The following is a 27401-nucleotide window of genomic DNA, read 5'->3' as shown; positions in this document are numbered from 1 at the left end:
CTCTTGGTTGTCTATCTAGATTATCCCATTACCTCTCTACTATGTTCCTTGACCTCCCATGCCTCAGCCAGGATACTTTTTGCTAAGAAATTTCACCAAGAATTAGAGATAAATGTCTAAAGTTGTTTTGAAAAAGATTGTCTATTCCCTTTTCTATGGTTCCAAAAATCTGTCAACATATGTTTAACAAAATGAGTCTGTATTTTCCTTCTTTTGGGAAGTGAATAATCGAAGACATATGATGCTCAGTTAATCTTCATGAGGATTTGATCTCTGTTAGTGCCTCCACCAGTTGGCCAACACTTTAGAATGATTTAAACTATTAAATGCTGGAAAGTGGCAACCATTTCCATTTTTTCATAAAACTTTGTAAATACTAGCATTAAAACATGTACACACATTTAAAAGATGATATGGACTTAAAGTTGAATAGTGACTTCTAGTCCTACATCTTCTTCAGCTGAAGAATTTTACCTGAAAGGATTGCTTTGTCATTTTTCTTGTAGTTAGTACTTGTTATTGTAATGTAATTTCCCTCATAGTTACCACTTGCTATTGAGAAACAAAAGTTAAATAATTTGTTCAGATATATAAAGTAATTGTTAAGGCTAGGATTAGACCCCGGGTCTCCTGATTCTTATCTTCTAGTTCTGAGCTTGATTCACAGGATTCTACTCCTGATCTCTATTTCTATAAGGCTGATACCAATATCTAAACAGGAAGCTGTCATGGACAGTACAGTTGGTCTCTAATGATGTTCTGCAAGCTCCCATGGCCATCACCTTTGCAACGTTTTGAGCTCTTCCTGGTCCTTTCATTAAAAGGTTTAGACTTATTTGCCAGTTAACTTGTGTTACTCTATCTTTTGTTGGGTGGGTTTAGCACTAAGTGTGCAATTGAAAGGGCTTCCCTGGTGGCTGAGACTGTAAAGAATCCACCTGCAGTTGCAGAGACCTGGGTTTGAGTGGAGCTTATCTCTTCATGGTGAATTTGTTAACTGTTGAATTATGGTATTGAGAATAATCATAGTTCTACTTATCTCCAGGCTTTTGAATTATGCTCTGGTCATACTTATGAGACATTTTGTGGGTTGGAAGATTATTCCTTTCTCACCTGCCCAGACATGATATGTTACACAAGAATTCCAAGTAAAAGTCTGACCATACAGCGCAGCCCCCAGGGGAAGTCAGAGGACTTGGGAAGACAAGCAGGCATCCTCAAACGCAAATCCTATCTGTCCAGACCTCTGTCCCCACCGAAAGCAAGCCTTCAGCCACCAGAAAAGCTAAGAAAGCAGTAGATCTAGCTTGAACCAAGAGATAGAAGTCACGGTTGAGTAATATTGTGAGACAGACAGAATGTGAAAGCCTGGAAAAGAGAGATTGGAAAATCAGACTTTCTGGGGTAAGTGGCAGCATAGTCAGCGCTCGATCCAGAAGTACTCAAGAAAACAAAGCCTGAGTTTAATGAGTAAAATGACTTGGGAGAAAATACATTTCAAGAATTGCAAACTCTAACTTGTTAAATTAACATCAGCTAAAGTAAACAGGGGCCTTTATTTCGAAATGAACTTGTCTTCTAACTAAATGATTAGAAATTTGAAATTCTTTGGGAGGTAAAGCCCTTGCAAAAGGGAAAACAAGGGGTCAACAAAAAGATTAGACAGAAAGTCTCATGGGAAGTTCTAAATTATTTTTTATTAAAAAAAATCTGGAGCATTAAAACAAAATCATGTTTTTGGGATAGGAATTAGACTTCTAAGAATATATCCTAAAAATTAGTCTTACATAACTGCATTAGAAACTTTAAACACAAAGATATCAATGTAAGATTTTTATGATAAAAATGAAGGTACCATAAAATTTTAAAAACATGGAAGTTGTTAAATAAATGATTTTCTTCATGGAAAATGAAGAGGTCATCATGTTCAAACAATTTAAAATATCTTAAATTGTGCATTATGATACATGAAGTGAAAAATGTGAAAACTTGTACACAAAAGTTTCAAAATACAGACTGACTATCTCTTAGCAGTGCAATTATGTGACATTTATTTCTCAATTATTTTTCAAATATTCTAAGGAACATAGAAAGTGGTCTAACATCACACATAAAAACTCAAGGTGTGCATTTGGCTGTCTAACTTGTCATTTTTACTAGCTTTATGATCTCATATACACCTCCAGGCCTTGTTATTTTGGGCCTCAGTTTCCTCATCTGTGAAAATGGGATAATAATACCTAATTCATAGAGCTGTTAAAAGATTAAATGAAATAAAGTAAAGCAATAGACAATCCTGACACACAGTTACCATTTTAATAAATTTTAACCATTTATTATTTTTTCTTGTTTTTATTTTTTTCTTATTTTTATTTTTTCTTGTTTTTATTTTTTATTTATTACATTTTAAAAAAAGGAAAATGTGCATATGCACACACACACACATATCTAAGTTTTAAAACTTGAAAATAAACATAGCTGCCCATTCTAAAAGACAGTTGAGTATTGTTAAAAACCCAGATTGATCACAGTTTATTTTGCCTACTTAGTTTACTTTGAGAAGGACATAGCAAGGAAACAGACAAAGAATAGGCTGGTCAGGTCACCAGTGCAAGTTCTGCCAAAGAAAAGCATGCCTCTCGCCTGTGGCTTCATTCAGCCCTTTTCCTCGTGGATCATGTTTTCCCAGTTCTCTCCTGATTGCTCAATGCTTTGGGATGAATTGAGATGATCAATAATGTCTTATGAACATGACATAATACACCTAGAAATATAGATTTTCCTACAAACTGTTGGATGTGGAGGTGTAATGTTCAAATGCTTTTTTCCCACTCATGGAGGATTATAGACTCCATCTTCTTTACAGGCCAGCTGTAAAAAGAGAGGAAGTGTTAGAAAAATGTACTGAGTTTACTTTGTATATATTTTTCAGTTCTCTGTAAGTTATAATAGTTCTCTATCTCAAGTGTCTGTCTTTGCTTCAAAAAGGATCAAAGGGTGGATTGAAAGAGCCAATCCCAGACTTCCCAGTGGTTCAGCGGTTAAGAATCCATCTGCCAATGCAGTGGACATAGTTTTGATCCCCAGTCCAGGAAGACCCTACATGCTGCAGAATAACTAAACCCACAAGCTGCAACTACTGAGCCTTCATGCTGCAATTACTGAAGCCCATGAACCCAGAGCTTCCCTATGCTCCATAACGAGAGAAACCATAGTCATGAGAAGCCGGTGCTCCACAATAGATTGTTGCCCCTGCTCACCGCATCTAGATAAAGCTGGTATGCAGCAACGAAGACCCAGCATGGCCAAAAACAAGTACAGTAAGTAAATAATGCTTAAAGAAAGCCAATCCCTCAGAGAACAGAACTGCTGGAGAACTAAGCAGTTTAATCCCAGTTCTCCGTTAGTGATCTCTATCCATGGGACTGCGTAGTTTAGTAGAAAAGTATAGACTGAATTTTCAATCTAGATTTACTGCAGCTAAAATTGGGGAAATTATTTAATTTCAGAATGTTGAATTTTCCATTTATAAATCAGGATCTATAGCAGATACTTCAAAGAGTTATTAAAAGGATTAACAATTATTATTTGGAATAAGATATATGGTATGTAGTAGGCATCCATTGAATGATAGCTGCTACCATACAGGAACTAAACACAAGGAAGTGTGGAATTTCCATAATGATAACAAGTGCAAATAATTACTAACATTTAACATGTACCAAGAATTATTTTGAACACTGTTCCTATAACAGTCCTCTGCAGTTAGTCCTCATAACAGCCTTTAATATTATCAATTTACCCAATATTAATTTATATAATATTAACTTTTCTCTGTTTTTAGACAGTGAGCATGAAATGCACTTTGAAGCTCCTTGCAACTCTATTAGCATCTATATTATAAAGTATATCTCTTGCCATAGGTTATGTACTCTTCAATGACAAAAACTAGATCTTTGTATTCTCAGTTTTTTCCTGATTTATAGTATTCTAAGCTTAACCTATTTGCCTCTGAGGTTGTGAACTAAGCACTAAGTACTGTGTTCAGCACAGAAATTAATTTCATTTAAGATTGTAGGAGCTCCAAAAGAATGAATGGGCTTCCCTGATAGCTTAGTTGATAAAGAATCCTCCCGCAATGCAGGAGACCCTGGTTCGATTCCTGAGTCAGGAAGATATGCTGGAGAAGGGAAAGGCTCCCCACTCCAGTATTCTTGGGCTTCACTCCTGACTCAGCTGGTAAAGAATCCTCCTACAATGCAGGAGACTTGGGTTCCATCCCTGGGTTGGGAAGAACCCCTGGAGAAAGGAAAGGCTACCCACTCCAGTATTCTGGCTCGGAGAATTCCATGGACTATACAGTTGCAAAGAGTCAGACACGACTGAACAACTTTCACTTTCACAAAGGAATGGACTAATTGCATCTTTATCATTCACAATACATATTTGCACATTTAAAGATCAGAATTTTACAGTAATTGTCAAGATCATTCATCAGTTTGTGTTGAGTAACAGCTCAATAGAGATGTCATCCAGGGTGGAGTGCTGTATGTTGCTGCTTTTAAGATCTGTTGCCAATTCAGTGTTTTCATCACCTTCTGCTGGGCTCACCAATTCAACCACAATATAGTCCATTCATTTCATCTGGTGATACTCGTTGCTCAAGCCCTGTGTCCACATAATTAATGGAACCATGTGTGTGAAAATTTGGACCAGTCTTTAGACCATAGAAATAACCGGGGACCAGGTCGCAATCTACAGAGTCTGGTTAGGTGGCCACAAACATGGCTGGAGTCAGATACACTGGGATTTGCTCATCAGAGAACTGCAAGCAATCAATAGAATGCACACGAGCAAAAAGTCCTTATATTGATATATAATTCTTTTCTGCATGAGGACATCAAAGAAAATGAATCCAAAAGAATGTTTCCAGTCATTAAAATAAATCTGTTTGAAATCTACGAATCTCCTTCAGAACAGTGTTTCATGAAATTGATTTCAGTGAATTGCCTGCAGACATTTCAGGGAAGAGTCAGGGATTAAATGACTTTTGCACAATAAATTTATTTTCTTGATGATATGAGTGCTTTTAAAATAGGACATTTACATAATTTTAAGGCAGTCATATGTAAGTGGTTTGTGGTCTAGAGTGTTTCACCTCCTGAGTAATCTTTTCATCGGCTTATGGAAATCCTACGGTTGTTCAGGAATGTGTTTTTGTATTCCAATAAGGACATGGAGAAGTTTGAAAAGCCCATAATTTCCTTTAAAATTTTACTCACCAGTAAGCAAGGTGATACTTATTAAAAGATGCAACTACCTATACTAATGGTTGCCATTTCCTTGGAAATTAGCTTGCAGTTTTTTTAAAAGAGCAATATTGATTTGTGGGACCTGTTAATGTTTTTATCTCTTTCTTCCTGCAGAGTTGTTTCAAGAGTCTTACATAACTTTGAAATAAATGTTAGTCAAATATTGATTCCAACACTATAATAGAAATGTTGAGGACACAGTGAGTGAGATGATACAAAATATCTATTATATTTATTTATATCTATAATATAAAATATCTATGTCATGTCAGAATGCTTCAAAATTAATGCATCACTCTCCTGAAAATTTCAAAAGAAGCTATGTAGGCAGCAGTATTGCAAATTCTAGAGCATCAATTCCACCTTCTAAAGTGAATTCTCAGAGATTAGTGAATTAGTGAATGCTCAGAAATTAGACAGTGCTGAACATGTGAGCAAAAGATTATGATTTATAGGACATAACTGGAGGCAAGTCAAGTTGACTGGTAAGTTATGAGTATATTAACAAAGACAATAACATATTGAATATAAGCACCCATCTCCTGGCAATCTAAAAATACAAGTTCAGAATGCCCTGGTGGTACAGTGGATAAGAACCCACCTGCCAGTGCAGGGGACCCAGGTTCGATCTCTGGTCTGGGAGGATTCCACATGCTGCAGAGCAATTAGGTCCATGCGCCGCAACTGCTGAAGCCCACGCACCTACAGCTGGTGCTCTGAAACAAGAGAAGCCACCCCATTGAAGAGTCAGTACACTGCAATCGCGAGGAATCCCTGCTCACTGCAACTAGAGCAAAGCCCACACAGCACTGAAGACCCAGCACAGCCAAAAATACAATACATTTTAAAATATGTTAAAAAGAAAAAAAAGGTTTGACTATTAGTAAATAGTGATGGACAGGGAAGCCTGATGTGCTGCAGTCTGTGGGGTCACAAAGTGTCAGACATGACTGAGCGACTGAATTGAACTGATTAGTAAATAAGGAGAAGGAAAAAGGAAAATATCACGGGAAAGTCAAAGGTAGGTTGATGACCTACTCTGGAAGGAGAGATGTGTGCATCTACTTTGTGAAGAAAAGTATGGTTGTAAGGTCTCAGCCAGGCAGAAGTTTAAAGAGAGGTCATATATTCTGCAAAAACTTCTTTTGGAAGAATATTCATCACTGCTTCTCAATCATGTAATAATTCTTTCCTGTTAAGTAAATGAACAAAAGAACTTGCATGAAATCTCTGCGTGATCTATTCTATTGTTTTACTGATTACCATTCAAAGGCGGCTGTAGAGCTAATAAGACATTCTCAGTCTTGACAGGTAAACAATCATAAAGAAGGGAATAATCCTTTCTTCCTTTTCAACTGAGTAGCTTAAAAATTATTATAAAATATTTTAGAAGTTAAGAATGGTGTAAAAATAGTCTAGTTAATGGTTGTTCCACTTTAGGAAATAAAATATTATACTACAGTTGAAGTCCCTGTAGATGCTCCTTGAATGCATCTCTAGGAGTTGCCCCTATTTTGAATTTGATGACGAAATGTGCAGAATCACCTAGAAGTTCTTTCTGTTGGGCAACCATGATGACCTATAAAGTCAGTAAGTAAGTGAAAGTCTTTCAGTCGTGTCCAGTGCTTTGTAACCCCATGGACTATAGAGTTCATGGAATTCTCCAGGCTAGAATACAAAATAGGTAGTCTTTCCCTTCTCCAGGGGATCTTCCCAATCCAGGGATTGAACCCCGGTCTTCCACAATGCAGGTGGATTCTTTACCAGCTGAGCCACAAGGGAAACCCAACAATACTGTCCCTTCTCCAGCATATCTTCCTGACCCAGGAATCGAACCAGGGTCTCCTGCGTTGCAAGTGGATTCTTTACGAACTGAGCTATCAGGGACACCCTGATGACCTACAGAAAGTGAAGTCACTCAGTTGTGTCCAACTCTTTGCAACCCCATGGACTGTAGCCCGCCAGGCTCCTCTGTCCATGGGATTCTCCAGGCAAGAATACTGGAATGGGTTGCCATTTCCTTCTCCAGGGGATCTTTCCAACCCAGGGATTGAACCCAGGTATCCTGCATTGCAGGCAGACGCTTTACCCTCTGAGCCACCAGGGAGAGCTACTCTAATAGTCAATGCTTTGGATCTGGCTATTGGCAGTAGAAATTTTCAAAGTAAAAAATGTTCAGAGAGAATTAGGATAATGAGCTTTGACTTATTCAAAGTGAAAATTTGCTAGCGTTCTGATAAAACAGAGAATAGCAACTCAAAATAACAGAGAATAGCCACTCAAAAATAATTTAGTTCAAGGCGCTAGATGCTTCTTTGAGATCAAGCCAGTCTCCATCCCATTCTCCTAATCTTGTTTACAACCCTATTATTCCAGTTACCCCCCAAAGGAAGAAAACATCTTAGGTTGAGAGCTGGGAGGCATGTACCTCTATTGTTTTCTATATCACATACCCCTCAGTGTTCCTCTGATTCGGTCACTGCAGTGGGGAAGAGCTCCAGACAATAATCTCAGCAGCACCTTGCACTGGGAACTTCCCACATCAAGAAAGGCATCTTTCTGCATTCCACTTTCACAGCTTTCACTAAGGTAGTAGGCGTGTGCCTTACTAGCGTGCAGAAAGAGCTGGCCTGGAGTCAGGGTGTGAGGAAGGGAGGATTAATGCCCCTGTGCCCCTGGGAGCCATCCTCAACCACTGGCTGGATGAGGAGAACTGATGGTTATCTACTCCAGACTCCAGACCTTTCAAGGAGAATATTCTCAATTCCCCAACATGGTCTGCTTCCTGGAAGCTCCAGGGAAATGGAGACCCTCTTGTCCACAGCAGCAACTCAATGAGGCATGCTAGGTTACACTGACTTTACACACTTCCCTGTTCCAGTCTCTGTTTCTTTTCTCTAGTGTCCTGCATCTCTTCACAGATTAACTACCAGGACCCAAAGCCTTGTTTAGATTCTGATCTTAGGAAAGCAAAATTTATGGCAATTCTTTTAAAAAGAGAGAGAAAAAAAATTTTTTTTAATTATTTTGTCTACAAAAATACATCTCTTTCATCCACATGTACACACTGTTATACTTACAATGGATAACCAACAAGAACCTACTGTGTAGCACGTGGAACTCTGCCCAGTGTTATGTGGCAGCCTGGATGGGAAGCGAGTTTGGGGCAGAATGAATACATGTACAGTTCAGTTGCTCTTCTCTGCACTTGAAACTATCACAACATTGCAAATTGACAATACTCCAATATTAAATAAAAAGTTTAAAAAAATACATAAATAAAAGAAACACTCTGGGAGTTCCATAGACTGTAAAACTATTTATCTTTCCATAACCCAGTTGTCCACATCAAAGTTCCTTGGTTTACATTCCTTTGGTCTTATATTGTTTTCTTTTTTGGACACAACCATCAACATCTTGCATCCTAGTTTGGTTGCAGGATGGTGATAATGCAATCCCTGATCTCTGCCCCTCACCTCCCCTTAGGGTTACGTGGCAATGAACAAATTTGTGTGTGTGCATGCTCAGTCATTCAACAGTGTCTGACTCTTTTGTCAGACACCATGAACTATAGCCCACCAGTCCCCTCTGTCCATGGGATTTCCCAGGCAAAAATATAGGAGTGGGTTGCCATTTTTTTACTCCAGGGGATCTTCTTGATCTAGGGATCGAATCCGCATCTCCTGTATCTCCTGCATTGGCAGATGGATTCTCTTGCATCTTCTGCATCGGTAGGCAGATTGTTTACCACTGAGCCACCTGGGAAGCCAAACAAAATGAGTCACCATATTTCTGGGATATGCTTTACGCTTGCTCAAGAGGTTACAGCTCTTGTATATTTTTCCCAAGTGGCCTGATCTCAGTCCCCATGGTTAGTTGTGTTTGTTGGCAATGAATCTAAAGATCTAAGTGTGGTCTGCCTTTAGAAAATACTGGACTGTGAGTCAGAGACCCTTGGTTTCTTTTTATGATTCTACTTATTACGTTGAGTAACCTCCTACCCTCTCTGGGCAGTTTTTCCGTCTGTAATGGAGCCACCCAACTATATGCCAGACTAAGAGTGACAGAGTTAGTTCTAGGAGCCTTTTAGAAGCTTAAATTAGAATTAAGCTAATTCCACTGCACTGTCCTGTGTTTAAAATCAAAAGTATTTCTGTGAGTTGTGTTATTTTGATGTGGTTGGAAATATGCTTTGACTACAATAGAAGTAAGAGGGATGTTTTATCCTTCTGCTTAATAGTTGAATTCTGATGCAGGGTGATTAAATTATTTATAACTGAGAGAAACAAAATCATTTAAAATATTGAATGACATATTAGTTTTTTATATCATTTTCTAAACTTTATCCTGGCCAAGTCCATATCATACTCCCTTCTAATAGCAAGGTTTCATTCCTTTGCATAAATCCATGGGTCAATCTACAGGACACTTCTGGAAAGTGAAGCTTGGCATTTAAGAGTATTCTGTTAGAATATACATACAAACCTCTCCCACACTAAAACTCTGTATGAATGAAAATATAGGTTGGGTAAGGGAGGAGATGAGTGGAAGCAAGGAATTGTATCTGATGGAAAAGCTCCTTTCTTTCATTTTACTTTCAGCAGGGGAGTGTATGTGTGGAGGGTGGGGAGACATGGGTTTCCATCCCTGGTGGCTGGGGGAGGAATGGGTGGGGAGAGCCTCTAGAGAAGGAAATGGCAACCCACTCCAGGATTTTTGCCTGGAGAATCCCATGGACAGAGGAGCCTGGTGGGCTACAGTCCATGGGGTCACAAGAGTCAGACATGACTTAATGATTGAGCACATTTTTCTAATAGAGATGGCTTATAATTCTGCAACTTCTCTTTAATGTTCATTGATAAAAGCTATGGCCCATTCATTTATCTTATCATCAAGCACTGTAACCAGATCAATGACTATTTTATCTGCAACACTGAAGTAGGAGTGGATATGGAGGAGGAGTGGAAGTAATTTTTATTTGGAAGGAGAGACAGGAGGCTCTAGAGAGCAGGCTCTGGTTTGCCAGAGAACACTGATAAAGCTGTAGGTGCCAAGATGCAAGAACAAGGGAGAAGCAAAGAAGCTTGGGAATGAAAGTGGGATGGTACCAAAAAGAAAATCTGCTTAACAATCATGATTTTGCAATTTTCCCTGATGAACTCACAGTGATATGTCTAGGTTAGCACAAAGATGACAAAATTCCTCCCATCAGCTCATCCCAGTTTTCCCAGTAGAGTCTGGTCCCCGCCTAGAAAAAAAGAGAAAAAGATTAATTTAAAAGGCTGTAAAAAACGAAAACTCTCTATATTACTACATACTCAAACACATACATGAATGTTTGAACACATCCCCCCTCCATACTTAATTACCAGTATATTAAAAATATTAGGATTCACATCCTAAAATATTGATCCTTTATAATTATCATACAGTGCATGAAAAAATGATTCTTGTGACATATACCTCTCAGTTTCCAAACATCTCCCTACTGTCTAGTTTGAGAGGCTATTTCAGGCTTATCTCATACTTTCCCTTCGGTTGCTCTCAAGCCTTCATTAAAGTGCTCTGCAACTACCCCCTTATAATTCAGTGTGTGAGTATTGTTGGTGATGACATGGGATAGAGGAGGTGTCTATCATCCTCCCCTTCGCTGACACTTGCTCAAAGCAGCAGCTGCCTATCACCAAAGGTCACAATCCAAAATTCCAGACACCAGCAGTGCCTGCATACATTTCTTTAGGACTCCATTATATTCCAGATTCCATTGATTTTTGTAAATGATTTATTAAATGGATTTAAAAATAAACATATTCATATCCTCTTAGTATTGTGTAGTCTCTTACATCCTGGATCATATCCTTTCATATTTGAATCTCCAAATTTCAGTTTTCACCACTTGGTAGCTTCTTAATAAATATTTGATCAGAGGAAGGAAAGTCCATCTTATCAATATTATTAACAATTCCGGTAGAAATAGTAAATGCTATATTATGCATAAGGCCTGTAGCCAATGCCTGGCAAATAGAAGGTACACTATGAGAGTAACCAAAGTAAAAGCTGAGCTATTTCTGTCATCTGATGGTTCTGGCACATAAACAGCAGAAAATAATTATTTTTGTTTACTGCATCCTCAACATTCCCTTTGACAACATAATAAACAAGTAAAAGAAATTATGAAAATGTGCATTTGATGCTATTCTTGTTCAGCCTCAAATTTTGGGCAGTTTTAAGAAAGCTATTTTAAAGGACAATGGTAAATTGAATTTTCTGATCAAATCATTGTAAAGTAAGTGATTGTCCAGAAAGGATGTGTAAGTACTAAGTTGAAACCAGAAAACCAACAGATGAATCCTAAGTAGAAAGTACAAAATCTGAAAATTATGGTTACCATGTTTATAATAAATCTATAACTGCCTGAACACTGCTGCAGTTTTATGCAAACCAAAAGAATCTATAAATAAATTAATGCCTAGACTAGTTTCAGAAAATAGTTACACTTCTAGCTGTAAGAATGAGTCAAAGTTTAGTATTATAATTGACTTTGATGGGAAACAGAGGGAGAGATCAGTGAAGAACCCCATAGATTTAATAGTAGTGATAAGGTTCTAGCTTTGCTGCTCACAGTGTGCATTCATGAGCCTTTTTGTTATGCTTTTCATAATGCTTTATATTTTTCATCTTTTGTAAATATTTCTTTTTATTTATCAATTGTTGCATAATAAAATAGCATATAGTCAACATTTTGGAAATTATTAATCTAGCATATCAAGCTCTTGGTTACCGCATATGTTAAATGGAGACAATACTTATAAAATTATCATTTCAATTAGATGAAATATGCAACAGAATGCTTGGTATATGTGTGCAACATATATAACCATTTATGCTAATCTTTGTTCCAATTGTAAAATTGGTCTTTGAAAGTGCACTTTAGTTTTGGTAAGTTTCAAAATATTATGTTTGAATATTGCATTTGAGTTCATCTTGAAATGTTTTAGGTGTATAAGTACATTTTTGATGAAAGTGACCATGTCTTAACTGAACAGCTTTCTCTAAATTGTAGACAGAATATGAAACATGTGTCCTCCATCTAGTATTGCAAATGCTGTTTAATGTCTTTGTCTTGATGACTGCCTGCAAGCACTAGCCATAAAGCAGTTAAGAATAGAATTTTAACAACCCACATAAAACATTTGGTTGGAAATCCTGGGCATATGGTGAGTCACATTTAATTATTAATTGTTATTTATCTACACTACAACTAGACTGTCTAAATTACTTTCTTACAGGATGCAGGAAAAAATGTCTGTACATTAGTAAGTTCAACAGTTTCCTTTTATTTCTGCTTATTTTCCTGAGACAAAAATCAAATATGTAATAGAGCATGCACATCAAGTCTTTTTCAATTATTCTGAAAAGCCTATAAGCTCACTCAAGAAAATATAGTTTTCTGTATTTTTATCTAAAGTGTATACTCAGACCACCTTGCTAAATTCCGGGCTACACACTCCCTAGCAATGCTGGGCTAACTACACTGCTGACCCCATCTTGCTCTGCAAAACCAAACCAACCAGCATGGAAGATGGTGCACTGTTTAGAGCTGGGTTTTAAAGCTGAATTCAGAATCAGTTGAGAAATACCACTGGAGATGTGTTTGGATCTTTCCACTGAAGATTAAATTAATTCTTTCCGTTATCCCATGGCATCACAAATGAAAGCAGTGATGGTAACCAGAAGTACTATTATGTCTTTACCATGTTTCAGGCAGGGCTTCCTGGTGGCTCAGACAATAGAGAATCTGCTTGCACTGCAGGAGATCTGGTTTCAATCCCTGGGTCAGGAAGTTCCCCTGGAGAAAGAAATGACAACCCATTCCAGTATTCTTGCCTGGAGAATTCCATGCACAGAGGAGCCGGGTGGGCCACAGTTCATGGGGTCGCAAAGAGTTGGACACGACTGACTGACTAACATTTTCACTTTTTCTTTCATCTTCCAGGCAAAATGTTCAGCACTTTACAAGCACATGTGACCTACTTCAAATCTCCTAAAAACTCCATGAGGAAAGTTTGATTATCTTGAAGTGACTTATTCAAGTTATGACACTATTGAATTAACTAGAATACCAAACTTTTGATTCTTATCTATAACTTTCTAACCTCTATACCACAGTAATTAGTGGACCAGTGAAGTTGCTCAGTCGTGTCCAAGTCTTTGTGATCGCATGGACTGTAACCTACCAGGCTCCTCCATCCATGGAATTTTCCTGGTAGAGAACTAGAATGGGTAGCCATTTCCTTCTCCAGGGATCAAACCTAGGTCTCCTGCATTGCAGGCAGACGCTTTACTGTCTGAGTCGCCAGGGAAGCCCAAGGTAGTTCTTAAATGGTCACTGTATTAATTATTTTATGATTTATTTATCTACCAGTTGCAATCAATTGCCAAGCATTTCTCCTAGAATTACATTATCTAGTCTGGAAAGCATTTTTCACTGTCTTGAAGGAAGTCTTTGAGGCTCCATCTTAAGACCTCAAGGAAATAAGAGGAAGAAATAATGAATTAGTCATGATCTTATAAAACCTTTAATCTGTGGTTTTCCTGACAGGATCTTACATGATTTATAATTTATAGCTTTTCTCTGTATTTCAGGTAGAAGAAAGTAAAGAGAAAAGTGTTCTGAAACTGCTTTGCAAGTATTTTGGGTAAAAACCAAAAAATAAGTAATTGCTAACTAAACAACTTATAAAAGAGGGAAAAAGTAAAGATTAGAGATTTTCTCATCCAACCAGGCTAGGCCATGCACTATTTGAAGTGTTCAATGTCAAGTGTAATTCATTAACCACTTTTATTGAGATTAGCCTTGAAGAAAAATATATAGACAAATTTAACAGCCTTTTTGCCCATTTCAAACATATGAGACTTGTTTTTCTATCTACTTCCAAGCAGTGGACAATTGATTATTAAGTAAACCACCTACACTTTCAATTATTATTATTACCATAAATTTTTGCAGTAGTAGATTCTTACTGTTTGATTCATTTTCCATGAATACAGAGCCCTGAAGGGATATGGATTTGGGGCCACCTTGTGACGGATTTAGAAAAGTCCTGGAGGCTGAACCCTGGGGTCAGAAATTTTATTTCAACTACTAAATTGTTACCTTTCAACAAATATGTTTTGCAAAGGGGTTCCATATGGTAATGGCTGATTTTTACTAATGAAAGAATGATTACCAGTGTTACACTAAGTTGACTTGTTCTTATGTCCCAGCCACTGCCATAAACATCTATATATTAATATAGTAAATCATTTTATGCTCACAAAAATCCTATGAAGTAAATGGCATCATATTGCCATTTTACAGATGAGGCAGCCGATGTTTCGCAGGAATAAATAATTTGTCTAAGTTCCTGAGAGAGCAAGTGAGATCTTAGGAAGCCTCAAAATATTCTGGTTGAAGATATGAAAAAAAGCTGTTCTATGTGAAAGTGAAAAATGACATGAAGTAAATCAATGTGTCACTGTTTAGGAACATTTTAAAGCTTTAAATTGTATGTTATTAGCATATTTTGGATTAGAGACTCTGTATTTATAAATGCACAAAATAACAGAAAAAAGAAAAGAAAAGAACGGAAAAAGGCAATAATCCTGGAACTGATAATATTATGAACTGATATATGAACTGAATAAGAACTGATAATATTATGAACAAACTCAACAGTGTAGAAATTACAAAGCATAAATAATGACATACCTGGTACTTATTCCCCTATGATCTATTTTTGACCTTTCAGTCATGCTAAAAGATAATTTGTGTGTGTGTATGTGTGTGTGTGAAACTAAGAAGCACATATTTTTCAAGCTAAAATTAATGCTAAATACTCTTGAATTCTATTTAGTGTGCTGGAATTTTCACTGAATTATGCATCCTATATTTTTCTTTCAGGGATCACAGACAACATCCTCAAAAGCAGAAACGCTACTTTCTCCCTATGTGGCTTGAATTTCCTATCTCCAGTGTTGGCGTAGACATGGGGTTCCATAGCCCGATCCCCACTTCATGGAAGAACTTTGCTGTCTGGGGGCAGGGGGCTGCTTTGACCAAGATCATGGCCTTCCTGGGTCAGCCTGCATTCAGTGGTTCAGTGAGAGTACAAAGGTGGGTCATCTCAGCTCCAGGTGAGGTGACATTATTTGCCCTGGGGCTTGTTCTCTGGGCTAAGTCTATGTAGGGCTTGCAGAACAGTTTAACTGTTTTCTTCTGTCCAATTCTGTTCCCTCCCACTTTTTTCTTAGGTTTTGATCCTTAATGTATGTCTTAGACTCCAAAATCATCTTGAAATTTGCCTCCTGTTTTTTTTAAATTGTGATAAAGAGCACATGCCATCCATTTTACTCCCTTAACCATGCTCAAGCGCATAGTGCAGTAATGTTAAATACATGCACTTTGTTGTTCAATAGATACAGAGAACTTTTTCATAAATACCTGCTTCCTGAAAAGTCAATCTGTGACCACACTTTCTCTAATGATCTAAATCTTTTCAGGATGTTTTGAAGTGCAGTTCTTCTTTCTTGGTAATATCCTAAACTGGTTTGCAATATGAAATTGTGAGACTGAAGGATGGCAGAAACCACATAATGCAGAGTATCTGCAATGATCACATCTCTTTTTAAAATGGGGTCTGTGAATGTTTCCCATGCACCTTGAAGATTATGTTTTTCCTCTTTCTATCCTGCATAAGAAGTGGATAAAAATTGGAATACTTTCTCCTTGGAAGCTTTAAGAAGACAGGAACAGGTAATTTTTTTTTATTGAGAAGCTAAAACAATGTGGCAGGTATCTAACAAAGTTTTTGACTCAAAGTTTTCAGTCCTGAGCATCCTTTTTGGGATTTTAGAGTTAATTGTGTTTACTCAAAGTTGTTTGTCACATCAAAACTTTGTACTTCGGTAACTCTACCTGCAAAATTGGGAGGTTAGCCTAACGTAGTAGTTTTCAGTCCTGTTGCAGTAATTTAAAGATGGCTAAGAATTTTTTTGCTACTCCTTCCATTGAGAGGCAGAATCTAATTACCCTCCTCTGAATCTGAGTTGACATCAGTGACTTGCTTGACAAATAGGATGTGGCACAAGTGATATGGCATAACTTTTGAGCTAGCTCTTGCAGCTTCACCTTAATCCGTAGAACCACTCTTCTTGGGAGTCTCTGAGCAGACTAGTGTTCTGAGAGGTAGGGTTAGAGGGACAGATGACAAAGGGGAATGAGGAAACTTTTGAGGGTGATGGATATTTTAATTACCAAGATGAATGTTTTTGATGATGGAACAATTTGGTGATGATTTCGTAAACATATAAGTATACCAAAGACCATAAAATTGTTCATTTCAAATGCATACAGTTTTTGTAGGAAAAGTATGCTTCATTAAAGTTACAGAGAGAGATGGAAATTGGTTATCTCAAAGAATTTCCTCAGGTGCCAGAAAGTCTGGCCCAGAGGACTCATAGCTGGGAAAAAATGTCAACTGAATTTCACAATAGAATGAAGCTGGCAAAGGCAACATAGCTATTCCTCACTGGATAGGGACACCACAGATTGCATCATCGATCCCCTGAACTCCTAAAAAACTGATTGCTCTAATGAAAGTGTTTGTTTCTGGTGCTGCATCTGAAAAGAGAGGCACCCGCTTCTTCTGCTACCACCCATTGCCAGAGCTCTTCCGGGTGAGTTTCAGCACAGATCATCTTCTTAGGTACTAAATCCTATTGGGAGTACTCAGATTAGCCCAGAAGCATCTATTAAAGTTCATTAAAAATCTTTTTGAGGAGGAAAATGTGGTTTTTTTCTTCCTTTCAACTGATTTTGGTACCTAGCATTACCATCTCATAATCTCACTATGAAACCAGGGCTTCACAACAAGCTTAACAGTTCATATCAGGGTTTGGCAAATAAATACTTAACAGCCAACCTTTGCTGACCAATAAAAGTACAGAAACCCACTGTCAGTCAAGTTTTTCCTGGGACCCTTTTCACTAGGACAACTCAAAATGTATATATAATGAGATTTCAAAGTAATTGTGTTGGTCAACTTTTCTTTAAGAGAGGTTCTTATACCCTTGGTCTTTACCAAAAATGATTATCCAAAATTGTTTAATAGACTTCAGTTATTCAACATTACCATTACTTGCTTCCCTTTCATAAACCCAGTATACTTTTCATCTACAGAGTATACCTCAATCCCAGCACAAATCTTCCCCTCTAGCATATCCTTCTATTTGCTGATTACTTGAGCTTCTCCTAAGTAAAAGCTATTTAGATCCAACTCATGGGGTTTTCTATAATGACGCCCAGGAGAGAAAAGAAGTATGTTTTCTTTTTCCCCCATCTCTCCCTTCTATTGAGATAGTTTTCATTAGTATGCTGTGGCAGTTATATACCTGTACTTAAAAGAGAATAAAAATAGTCTTGTCAATGTACTCTCTTCCTACTATAAATTTTAGATCTGTATGACCAGAGTCACCAGATCTCTTTCTTTAATTCTATAGATTATTCAAGGAATTTTATCTTCTCAATAATACATCTTGCTTTGGGGACCTCAAAAGTTATAACACATACATTATCACACAGCTGCAAATTCTAGCTTCTAGATTCAGGGTAATACCATCTTTTTAAAAGTACTTTGAAAGTAGGCATTCATAGATGCCAACTTCTGACCATCTTAGACAGTTCCCATGAAGCTCAGTACCCCTCATTCTCTATCAAATATATCTTGTCTATGTATCCAGATGGTCTGTTGCTGGTAGAAAGTAATTTAGAAAGCTACTTAATCACCAGCAAAGTGGTTATATGAATTTACATTTCTCTTTGGGCAATGTGTGTGTTCGCCTTTTTCCATATACTAATGCTCAGAGTTGTTTGATATATTGTTTCTTAGTACCTCATTGTGGTTTAATTTGCATTTTTGTTAGGCAGAAAGCACTAGCATCTTCTCACTTAAATTTATTCTCCCACATTTTGTAATATATTGTTTTTTTCTTCTTGTTTTAATTAATTGAATAAGCTGAAAACTCATTGTGGAGAAATGAAATTTTATCATGTTTTAAATTGATGTTGGTGACACATTTCAGATGCACCTAAATTATCTCTGACTTTACTAGGTCTTAATAGGATTAATTTTCAATCTGCTCTTTTCTCCTAACTATTGCACCAGACGACTCTCATCAACTCTAATGTGCCTGTAAGTCTGTAGACATAAAAGAATACCTAAATTTTTATCCAGCCTTGAGCCTCCTAGCTATGTCACCACAAGCATATTACTTAACTTCTCTGTGCCTTGGTTCCTTCATCTGTTAAATGTTAAAATGACACTACCTATTTTGAGTTATTATGAGGATTGAATATACGCAGACAAGATATAGAACAATGATAATTAGACAAATGTACACAACACACAATGAGCATTCCGACTTCCACTCGTTCTCTTGCTTGTTTGCCTTATGGTTTTATCATTTATTGACAGATTCAAAGGTGGTTTAAAATAATATTTAATATAGTTCTGAAAATTATCTTTAGGAGTCAATCTAGCTACCTGTTCCATTTGATGGAAACAGAAGTCTATAGATTTATGTTTCAAGCCCATAGTTGTGTGCCTTATTTCCTCACAGTGTGACTTTATTCGCTCTTATAACCCTTGAAAAAAGTTCATTCCAAGTCAGGATATGGAAAGCGTTTATGAAGAAAAGTATTTTGGCTTCTGAAAGCCATTATTAAAATAGATATTCCTTTTATTGTCTACTGCCAACTCACTTGTCAAGCCAGTCTTTTATCTGGGAGAAAATGGATAATAATCAGACCACCTCCCAATGCTAATAATCACTCCAGTTGGACAGTATTGTTAGCTTTGGATGCACTGTAGATCCAAAATTAAGAGAAACTGGACCTAAGGAAGAAGAAGCCATCTGTTTGAAGCCCGGTTGTTAACAGAAGTCACATGGTTTTATTTTCAAACCTCAGTTAACTATAGATGTAATTTCACAAAGCTGTCTTGAAACAAACAACAGCAAGAATCAGCAAAGGTGAAAACAAACTCTTCAAGTGCTATGTATCTAAGATAATTAGAATTTCTAACACAATCAATACCCTGGCTAATCCAAACCTTATAATGTCTACATTACGCCTTATGATCAGTAAAACATATTATAATTTAGTCTGAGTATCCTGAAGATAGAACGATAATAGCATAGTAGTTGGAACTAAACATCCTGACTAGATCCAACCAGGTTATCTTTCATTTGACCATCTACCTGGCTTTATTATCCTGTTGCTGCTTAGATAAATTCTACAAGCTATTAAACCTCTTTGAGCCTCAATTTTCTCATTAATAGAGATTTCATCCACTTCATGGAATTATTGTAGGCAGTTAATAAGATCAAACCAGTCAATCCTAAAGGATATCAACCCTGAATATTCATTGGAAGGACTGAAGCTGAAGCTCCAATACTTTGGCCACCTGATTCGAACAGCTGATTGACTGAAAAAGAGCCTGAAGCTGAAAAAGATTGAGAGCAAGAGGAGAAGGGGGTGACAGAGGACAAGATGATTAGAGATGGTACCACTGACTCAATGGACATGAGTTTGTGATGAGCAAACTCAGAGAAATAGTGAAGGACAGTGAAGCCTGGCATGCTGCAGTTCATGGGGTAGTAGAGAATCTGACATGATTTGGTGACTGAAAAGCAACAATATGGCACAAACTAGATACACAATAAAAGCTAGTAAATTTATGCCCAGGATCATATAATCAGAGGATTTTTTTCCTTCATATGTGCAAATTTCATTTCCTTGGCTGACTGATAATCTCATCATCAATTCTATTTCCTCTCCCCTTCTGCTGAAAGCCTAAGAAGTGTAGTGCCTTGGAAAGGGTAGTCATTGGTTGACGGATAGTCTGAAGTCAGCTTTGGGAACAAGTATCTAAACTCTAAGGATTTTTTCAAATAACTCCCTATGAGGACTTAAGACAAACTTCCCAAACTAAGAGATTCAAGTGTATAAATCCTCTGTGGAATTAGCTCTACATTTTGAAAATAAAAGTATAACAGTTTCCAAAAGAGATTTTAGATTTTCTAAGTCAAAATGTGATTCATAAAATAAACAAAAACTTTCTAAAAATTTTACATTTACAAGAAAAAAAAAAAGGGAGGGAAGAAAAGAGAAGGAAAGAGGGGAAAGGGGAAAAAAGAAAAGAAGGAAGTAGAGAGAATGGAGTAAAAATGTATATTACCAACTACCAAAATGGTGGGAATAAAAGAAATGTTTGGGGAGCATATGAATAAACATATTTTTTAAGCTTAATAAATAAAATAGTAATGACAAAAACATTTATTTGAATAAAATAATGACAATCTATCAGTTCAGATCTTTCAGTCACTCAGTCATGTTCGACTCTTCACGACCCCATGGACCACAGCATGCCAGACCGCCCTGTCCATCACCAATCCCTGGAATTTACTCAAACTCATCTCCACTGAGTCGGTGATGCCATCCAACCATGTCATCCTCTGTTGTCCCCTTCTCCTCCTGTCCTCAATCCTTCCCAGCATCAGGGTCTTTTCAAATGAATCAGCTCTTCGCATCAGGTGACCAAAGTATTGGAGTTTCAGCTTCAACATCAGTCCTTCCAATGAACACCCAGGACTGATCTCCTTTAGGATGGACTGGTTGAATCTCCTTGCAGTCCAAAGGACTCTCAAGAGTCTTCTCCAACACCACAGTTCAAAAGCATCCATTCTTCTGTGCTCAGCTTTCTTTACAGTCCAACTCTCACATCCATACATGACCACTGCAAAAACCATAGCCTTGACTAGATGGACCTTTGTTGGCAAAGCAATGTCTCTGCTTTTTAATAAGCTGTCTAGGTTGGTCATAACTTTCCTTCCAAGGAGTAAGTAACCTTTAATTTATGGCTGCAATCACCATCTGCAGTGATTTTGGAGCCCCCAAAAATAAAGTCAGCCACTGTTTCCACTGTTTCCCCATTTATCTGTCATAAAGTAATAGGACCAGATGCCATGATCTAAGTTTTCTGAATGTTAAGCTTTAAGCCAACTTTTTCACTCTCCTCTTTCACTTTCATCAAGAGGCTCTTTAGCTCTTCTTCTCTTTCTGCCATAAGGGTCGTGTCATCTGCATATCTGAGATCATCGATATTTCTCCTGCCAATCTTGATTCTAGCTTGTGCTTCATCCAGTCCAGCATTTCTCATGATGCACTCTGCATATAAGTTAAATAAGCAAGGTGACAATATACAGCCTTGATATACTTCGTTCTTGATTTGGGACCACTCTGTCATTCCATATCCTGTTCTTACTGTTGCTTCCTGAACTGCATACAGATTTCTCAAGAGGCAGGTCTAGAGGTCTTGTATTCACATTTCTTTCAGAATTTTCCACAGTTTATTGTGATCCACACAGTCAAAGGCTTTGGCATAGTCAATAAAGCAGAAATAGATGCTTTTCTGGAACTCTCCTGCTTTTTTGATGATCGAATGGATGTTGTCAATTTGATCTCTGGTTCCTCTGCCTTTTATAAATCCAGCTTGAATATTTGAAAGTTTGAGGTTCACGTATGGCTGAAGCCTGGCTTGGAGAATTTTGAGCATTACTTTACCAGCGTGTGAGATGAGTGCAATTGTGTGGTAGTTTGTATATTCTTTGGCATTGCCTTTCTTTGGGATTGGAATGAAAACTGACCTTTTCCAGGTCTGTGGTCATTGCTGACTTTTCCAAATTTGATGCCATATTGAGTGCAGCACTTTCACAGCATCATCTTTTAGGATTTGAAATAGCTCAATTGGATTTCCTTCACCTTCACTAGCTTTGTTTGTAGTGATCCTTCCTAAGGCCCACTTGACTTCACATTCCAGGATGTCTGGCTCTAGATGTGTGATCACACCATCATGGTTATCTGGGTCGTGAAGATCTTTTTTGTATAGTTCTGTGTATACTTGCCACCTCTTCTTAATTTCTTCTGCTTCTGTTAGGTCCATACCATCTCTGTCCTTTATTGAGCTCATCTTTGCATGAAAATTTCCCTTGGTGTCTCTAATTTTCTTGAAAAGGTCTCTAGTCTTTCCCAGTCTATTGTTTTCTCCTATTTCTTTGCATTGATCACTGTGGAAGGTTTTCTTATCTCTCCTTGTGATTCTTTGGAACTCTGCATTCAAATGGGTATATCTTTCCTTTCCTTCTTTGCTTTTCACTTCTCTTCTTCTCACAGCTATTTACTTGTAAGGCCTCCTCAGGCAGTCATTTTGCTTTTTTGCATTTTTTTACCTTGGGGATGGTCTTGATTCTGGTCTACTGTACAATGACAACCTATGATACAAAGTAAATTATTCTGACCAATAAACAATGACACTGAACATAATCAGGTAAATTCTTGCTATTTTGTTGTTCGATATAATGAAATTATAGCAATTTTGTCCTAACACAAGTCTCACGGTTCAAGCATAATGAGTAAACATGAAAGCAATATAAGCAGGGTGCCACCAGCAGAGAAAAGATGAGAGTGGCAGCATCAAATATTCTCTAATGGAACATCATTAAGAATCTAAAATAAATATAAATGTTTTGCTAGGCCAGAGTTCAATCCCTGCATCAGAAAGATCCCTTGGAGAAGGGAATGGCAACCCATTCCAGTGTCCTTGTCTGGAGAATCTCATGGAGAGAGCAGCCTGGCAGGCTATAGTCCGTGGGGTCTCACAGAGTCAGAGACGACTGAAGTGACTTAGCACGCACAGGCCATTATATTATTCTCTTAATATTTTTGCTTTATAATTGTGTTAACATTTGGTTAATCTATCTACGTTCATATGTTTTATTATATTTGAACTAGATTACATTTGAAAATATTATTTTATTTGACCATTTAAAAACTTATAGGAATTTTACATGTCCTTAAATTCTCTTGGTGGTAGGAAATGCCATAATTTTACCCACTTTAGAAATTAAGAAGAAAACTAAACACAATGGTTAGTTTCCAGCCTTGCATAGCATTCAAAACTACTGTCTCAGAGCGGTTGTCCCAAAAGCTATCACTCAGTTGTGAATTCAAGTTTCAGTAGTTTATTTTGGAAGTGATCCCAGTCGACAAAGTGGGTGAAGTGGAGACAATAGTGAATTAAAAAAGGCAATCAATGAAGTTTAATGTATAGTTATGGATTAATTGGAGCTTCACTGCCTGCGTGTGTGCTAAATCTCTTCAGTTCGACTCTTTGCGACCCCATGAACTGCAGTCCACCAGACTCCTCCGTCCATGGGATTTTCCAGGCAAGAAGTGGGTTGCCCTGCCCTCCTCCAGAGGATCTTCCCAACCCAGGAATTGAACCTGCGTCTCCTGTGTCTCCTGCACTGGCAGGCAGATTCTTTACCACTGAGCCACCTGGGAAGCCCAGAGCTTCACTGGAAACCAAATAAAACATGTTTTGGACTTATCCACCTGAGGGGCGACGGAGTTGAGCTATTTCCATGCTACTCTGGTGAGTCATTAAAGGCTGCTTCCAGAGCCATTAATTTCCCAGTATTTCCAGTCTTCAGTTCTGCTGGTGCAGTGGATTGGTAGCCAGAGAGCCCTGATAGATTAAATACAGTAAGGATAGGGTTGTATGGGTGCCAATCCAACAGAATTGGCTAGAACTGTGATTTTATTTAGTTGAAGTTAGCACATCTACTGAGAAGTTGTTGGAAATAATGGAAAAATTATCCTTTTTTATCATTTATTTTTCTCATCCTTCAAAGCTGTTGATAACACTGAATTAGGTAAAAGCAAAGGAACTTTTTCGTTGTCCTTTTTTTTTGAGATATTAATAGTATTAAGTTTACTGTTTTACTCTACATTTTCAGTAATTAAAAAAGCAAAATTGCTTTTGCTGTTTTTTCCTTTCACTGAAGAGGCATAAATGAAAGTAACCATTTAAGTAGCAGCAACAGAAAAGGTGATGGGTTGGAGTTAGTAAGATTCCATCAGGTTGTTGAGGAGCTGAGTTTTCCGAGTTTTCCTTAGTAGTTCTATGATTAATGAAAATTTTAATTGTGAAAAATCAAACCAACTCTTCTCAAAGTGATCTGTACAACTACTGTCTGCACCCACTTTTTCTAAAGTCTCAGCAGAGGTCTCTTTGTGAATAAGCTAAAAAAAAACAATTGGGGGAAGCTTTATTCACCTGTTTTTAGGTATTCTTTTGCCATTGAAATCATGGTCCTTTGAATTCAGTGGTTAACTGAAATGGTGCCAACAGGATTTCTTCACAATTTTCCAGTAGCCACGGCAGCACTTCACTTACGTTGCCAAAGGCCATTGGACCCAGCAGTCACAGTAAAGGGGTTTCCCGGGTAATTTGGAGGCAGATTGCTAAAGTTAACCAGGACAAACCTAGAGTTGCTTCAATCACTGTTGATCAGTTGTTCACATTCCACTCTTTGTGACCCCATGGATTGTAGCCTGCCAGGCTCCTCTGTCCATGGGGACTTCCAGGCAAGAATACTGAAGTGAAGTGCCATTTGCTTCTCCAGAGGATCTTCCCAACTCAGGGATTGAACACGTGTCTTCAGCAAGTCTCCTGCATTGCAGGTGGATTCTTTACCACTGAGTAACCAGGGAAGCCATAATCATTCCCAATTCAAACTTATTATTTCAGAAACTCTGTCCTGTTTCTCCAATTACTTTAACTCTAAAGGATGGAGGTTAGCCAGATCCCCAGGCAGTGATTTAGAATCTGTTTATATCAAGTAAGTGAAACTACTGCTCTAGGATTCAGAAGCTAGGGAACACGAGCCAAAACTAAACAGACATCTGCACCACATTAAGTTTCATAAAGACAGAGATATTTCTTACTTTTGTTTACCACTGAACACCCAGGACCTCGTTATTCTTCATTGGCAGATGCAAAATAACTCAGCACTTTTAAAAGCAATTACATGATTTCTAAACTTTTACAGTGTGATCTATTCTGAACCATTCTTCATTATTTGACACATTTTGAACAGAAAGGAATGGAACATGTTATCATCCATTGGCACTGAAGCAGTGCACTCAGACTTGGCACAATGAAAGCAGTGAAAACAATACAGAAATAGGCACTGGTTTCATTAAAAGGCACAGCTGTGCTGCATACTCTTTAAACTCTAACATGACGAGTTAAGGATCACACACACACACACACACAAAAGTTTAAATTTTAAGAAGAAGATTACTGCAAACAAGACTACTTTTTGGCCAGGCTTTGACTTCCATTTGCTTTCTTTCAGCGAGGCCTGGCGTGCTGCAGTTCATGGGGTCGCAAAGAGCCGGACACAACTGAGCAACTGAACTGAACTGAAAATGTTTTTACTGATTATTTTGAGTAACTTTCTATGTGACGACTAATATTTATAGTTTTTAAAATTAATGTTGAACCTCCCTATGACACTTTTTCTGCCACTTGATTTTGCAGAATCCTCTGTGAAACCATAATGGCATTTGCAAGAGGTCAGCTATAACAACATCAACAAAGAAACCATCTTTAGAAAGAATTAATAGAAACTTATGTCTATTTCACAGAGATGTGTTTTAAAAACAATTCTTTAATGCTAATGAAAGATGAAAGAAAAAATTCAAGTGCAGAAACCACATGTTGAAAACAAGATGTTACTTGTTGTAGAACAGATTCTCAGGAGGGTCTAGGATCCCTCATGGGGTCTTCAAAACAGATAGGAAATGATTATTGTCTGAACCTTCATCAACAGAATGATAATTAAAACATATGGGTTACCTAGTTCAATGTTAATGAACAATATTTATCAACTGTGGATCCCAAGGAATATAATATAAATTGTAACTGGGTTTGGGTATATATGTATTTATATATAGTAACAGTAGTAGCACTGGTAGTCGCTCAGTTGTGTCCAACTCTTTGCGATGCTATGTACTGTAGCCCACCAGGCTCCTCTGTCCATGGGCTTCTCCAGGCAAGAATACTGGAGTGGATTGCCATTCCTTTCTCCAGAAGATCTTCCTGACCCAGGGATTGAACCCAGGTATTCTGCATTGCAGGCAGATTCTTTACCATCTGAGCTGTAGGAAAGTTCCATACATTGGTCTATAAAATTCAACTCATATTCAGACATGTAAATAAATATGTTATAAAACAAGATCTGATTTTTAGCAGCCAAATGTTTATACCAATCCAAATATCACAACTTCCTTAGAGGAATAGAGATAGAGCCTAGATAATTCAAACTCTGATTCAATCAAAGCTGACTTAAGCATGAGGCATAGCAGGTGCAATGCCTAGGGACCACAATAATTTTAGGGGCCTGTGAAAATAGTTCAATTTCTTTTAAAATCAAAAGAAAACATAAATCTTTAGAGCCAAAGAAACTGGTAGTAAAGGTAAAGTTGTCCAAGGACTATGGAAGTCATTTTGCATCCCTGTTCACATTAAATGAATTTTTTTTTTTGTTTCAAAAATAAATGTTTGTTCTTAAAGCGTTTTGTTCTTAAAGCCTTACTTTCTGAGGATCATAATTAGACAAAAGAAAACTCTAGTAATCAGAAGTATGTACCTACCTTTGCACGATGCTACAGGGAGCATGAAACTGCCAAGAAAGCAAAAGAGCAATGGTCAGCTTGGAAGTCATGTTTACCCTGGATTCTCTCTTTCCTGGTTTCTGCAGCCCCAGACACTGTTTGCTCGACTGTCTCTGAGGACTTGTGTTGGCTGGGGTGTTCCTGAGGCTTTTTATATCATTGCAACACTAAAGGTACGTGGGTTCTCATCCTGTACTACATTACTGGAAATTACACAAAATCCAGTCTGTCCCCCTGCACTTTGAAACTAACTCTGCAAGAGGCAAACACTTGCAGTCCTCAACAAATTTTCAACATGCTTAAAGTTTAACTGATTTGGTATAAGAACTATTTTGTTTAACGTCCAGGTCTTCCTCTGTTAGGGCTGCTATAGCAAAAATACCATATAGGCTTGTGTCTTAAACAATAATCACTTACTTCTCAGGGTTCTGGAGACAAAGAATTCCAGGAGCAAGGAGCCAGCAGAT

At 37.6% G+C, this 27401-nt stretch overlaps 1 long non-coding RNA gene across 4 annotated transcripts; it reads right to left on the bottom strand.

The window, feature by feature from the left end:
* Positions 1-1715: 1715 nt before the first annotated feature.
* LOC136152924 (uncharacterized) lies at positions 1716-27134 on the bottom strand. 4 transcript variants are annotated; one of them, XR_010660295.1, is made up of 6 exons: positions 26914-27132; positions 10477-10560; positions 7766-9071; positions 6351-6504; positions 5914-6028; positions 1716-2871 (listed from the first exon to the last, which is right to left on the bottom strand). It is a non-coding gene; the product is annotated as an uncharacterized lncRNA (long non-coding RNA). The 4 variants fall into 4 exon arrangements; XR_010660296.1 differs by having other exon boundaries at positions 8944-9071; positions 26914-27081; XR_010660298.1 differs by lacking the exon at positions 6351-6504 and having other exon boundaries at positions 26914-27134.
* Between the last annotated feature and the right edge of the window lie 267 nt (positions 27135-27401).

Source organism: Muntiacus reevesi, chromosome 22 (assembly GCF_963930625.1).
Source record: "Muntiacus reevesi chromosome 22, mMunRee1.1, whole genome shotgun sequence".
In the NCBI taxonomy this organism is placed as follows: Eukaryota; Metazoa; Chordata; class Mammalia; order Artiodactyla; family Cervidae; genus Muntiacus; species Muntiacus reevesi.
This window is presented reverse-complemented; position numbering and strand designations above follow the sequence as displayed.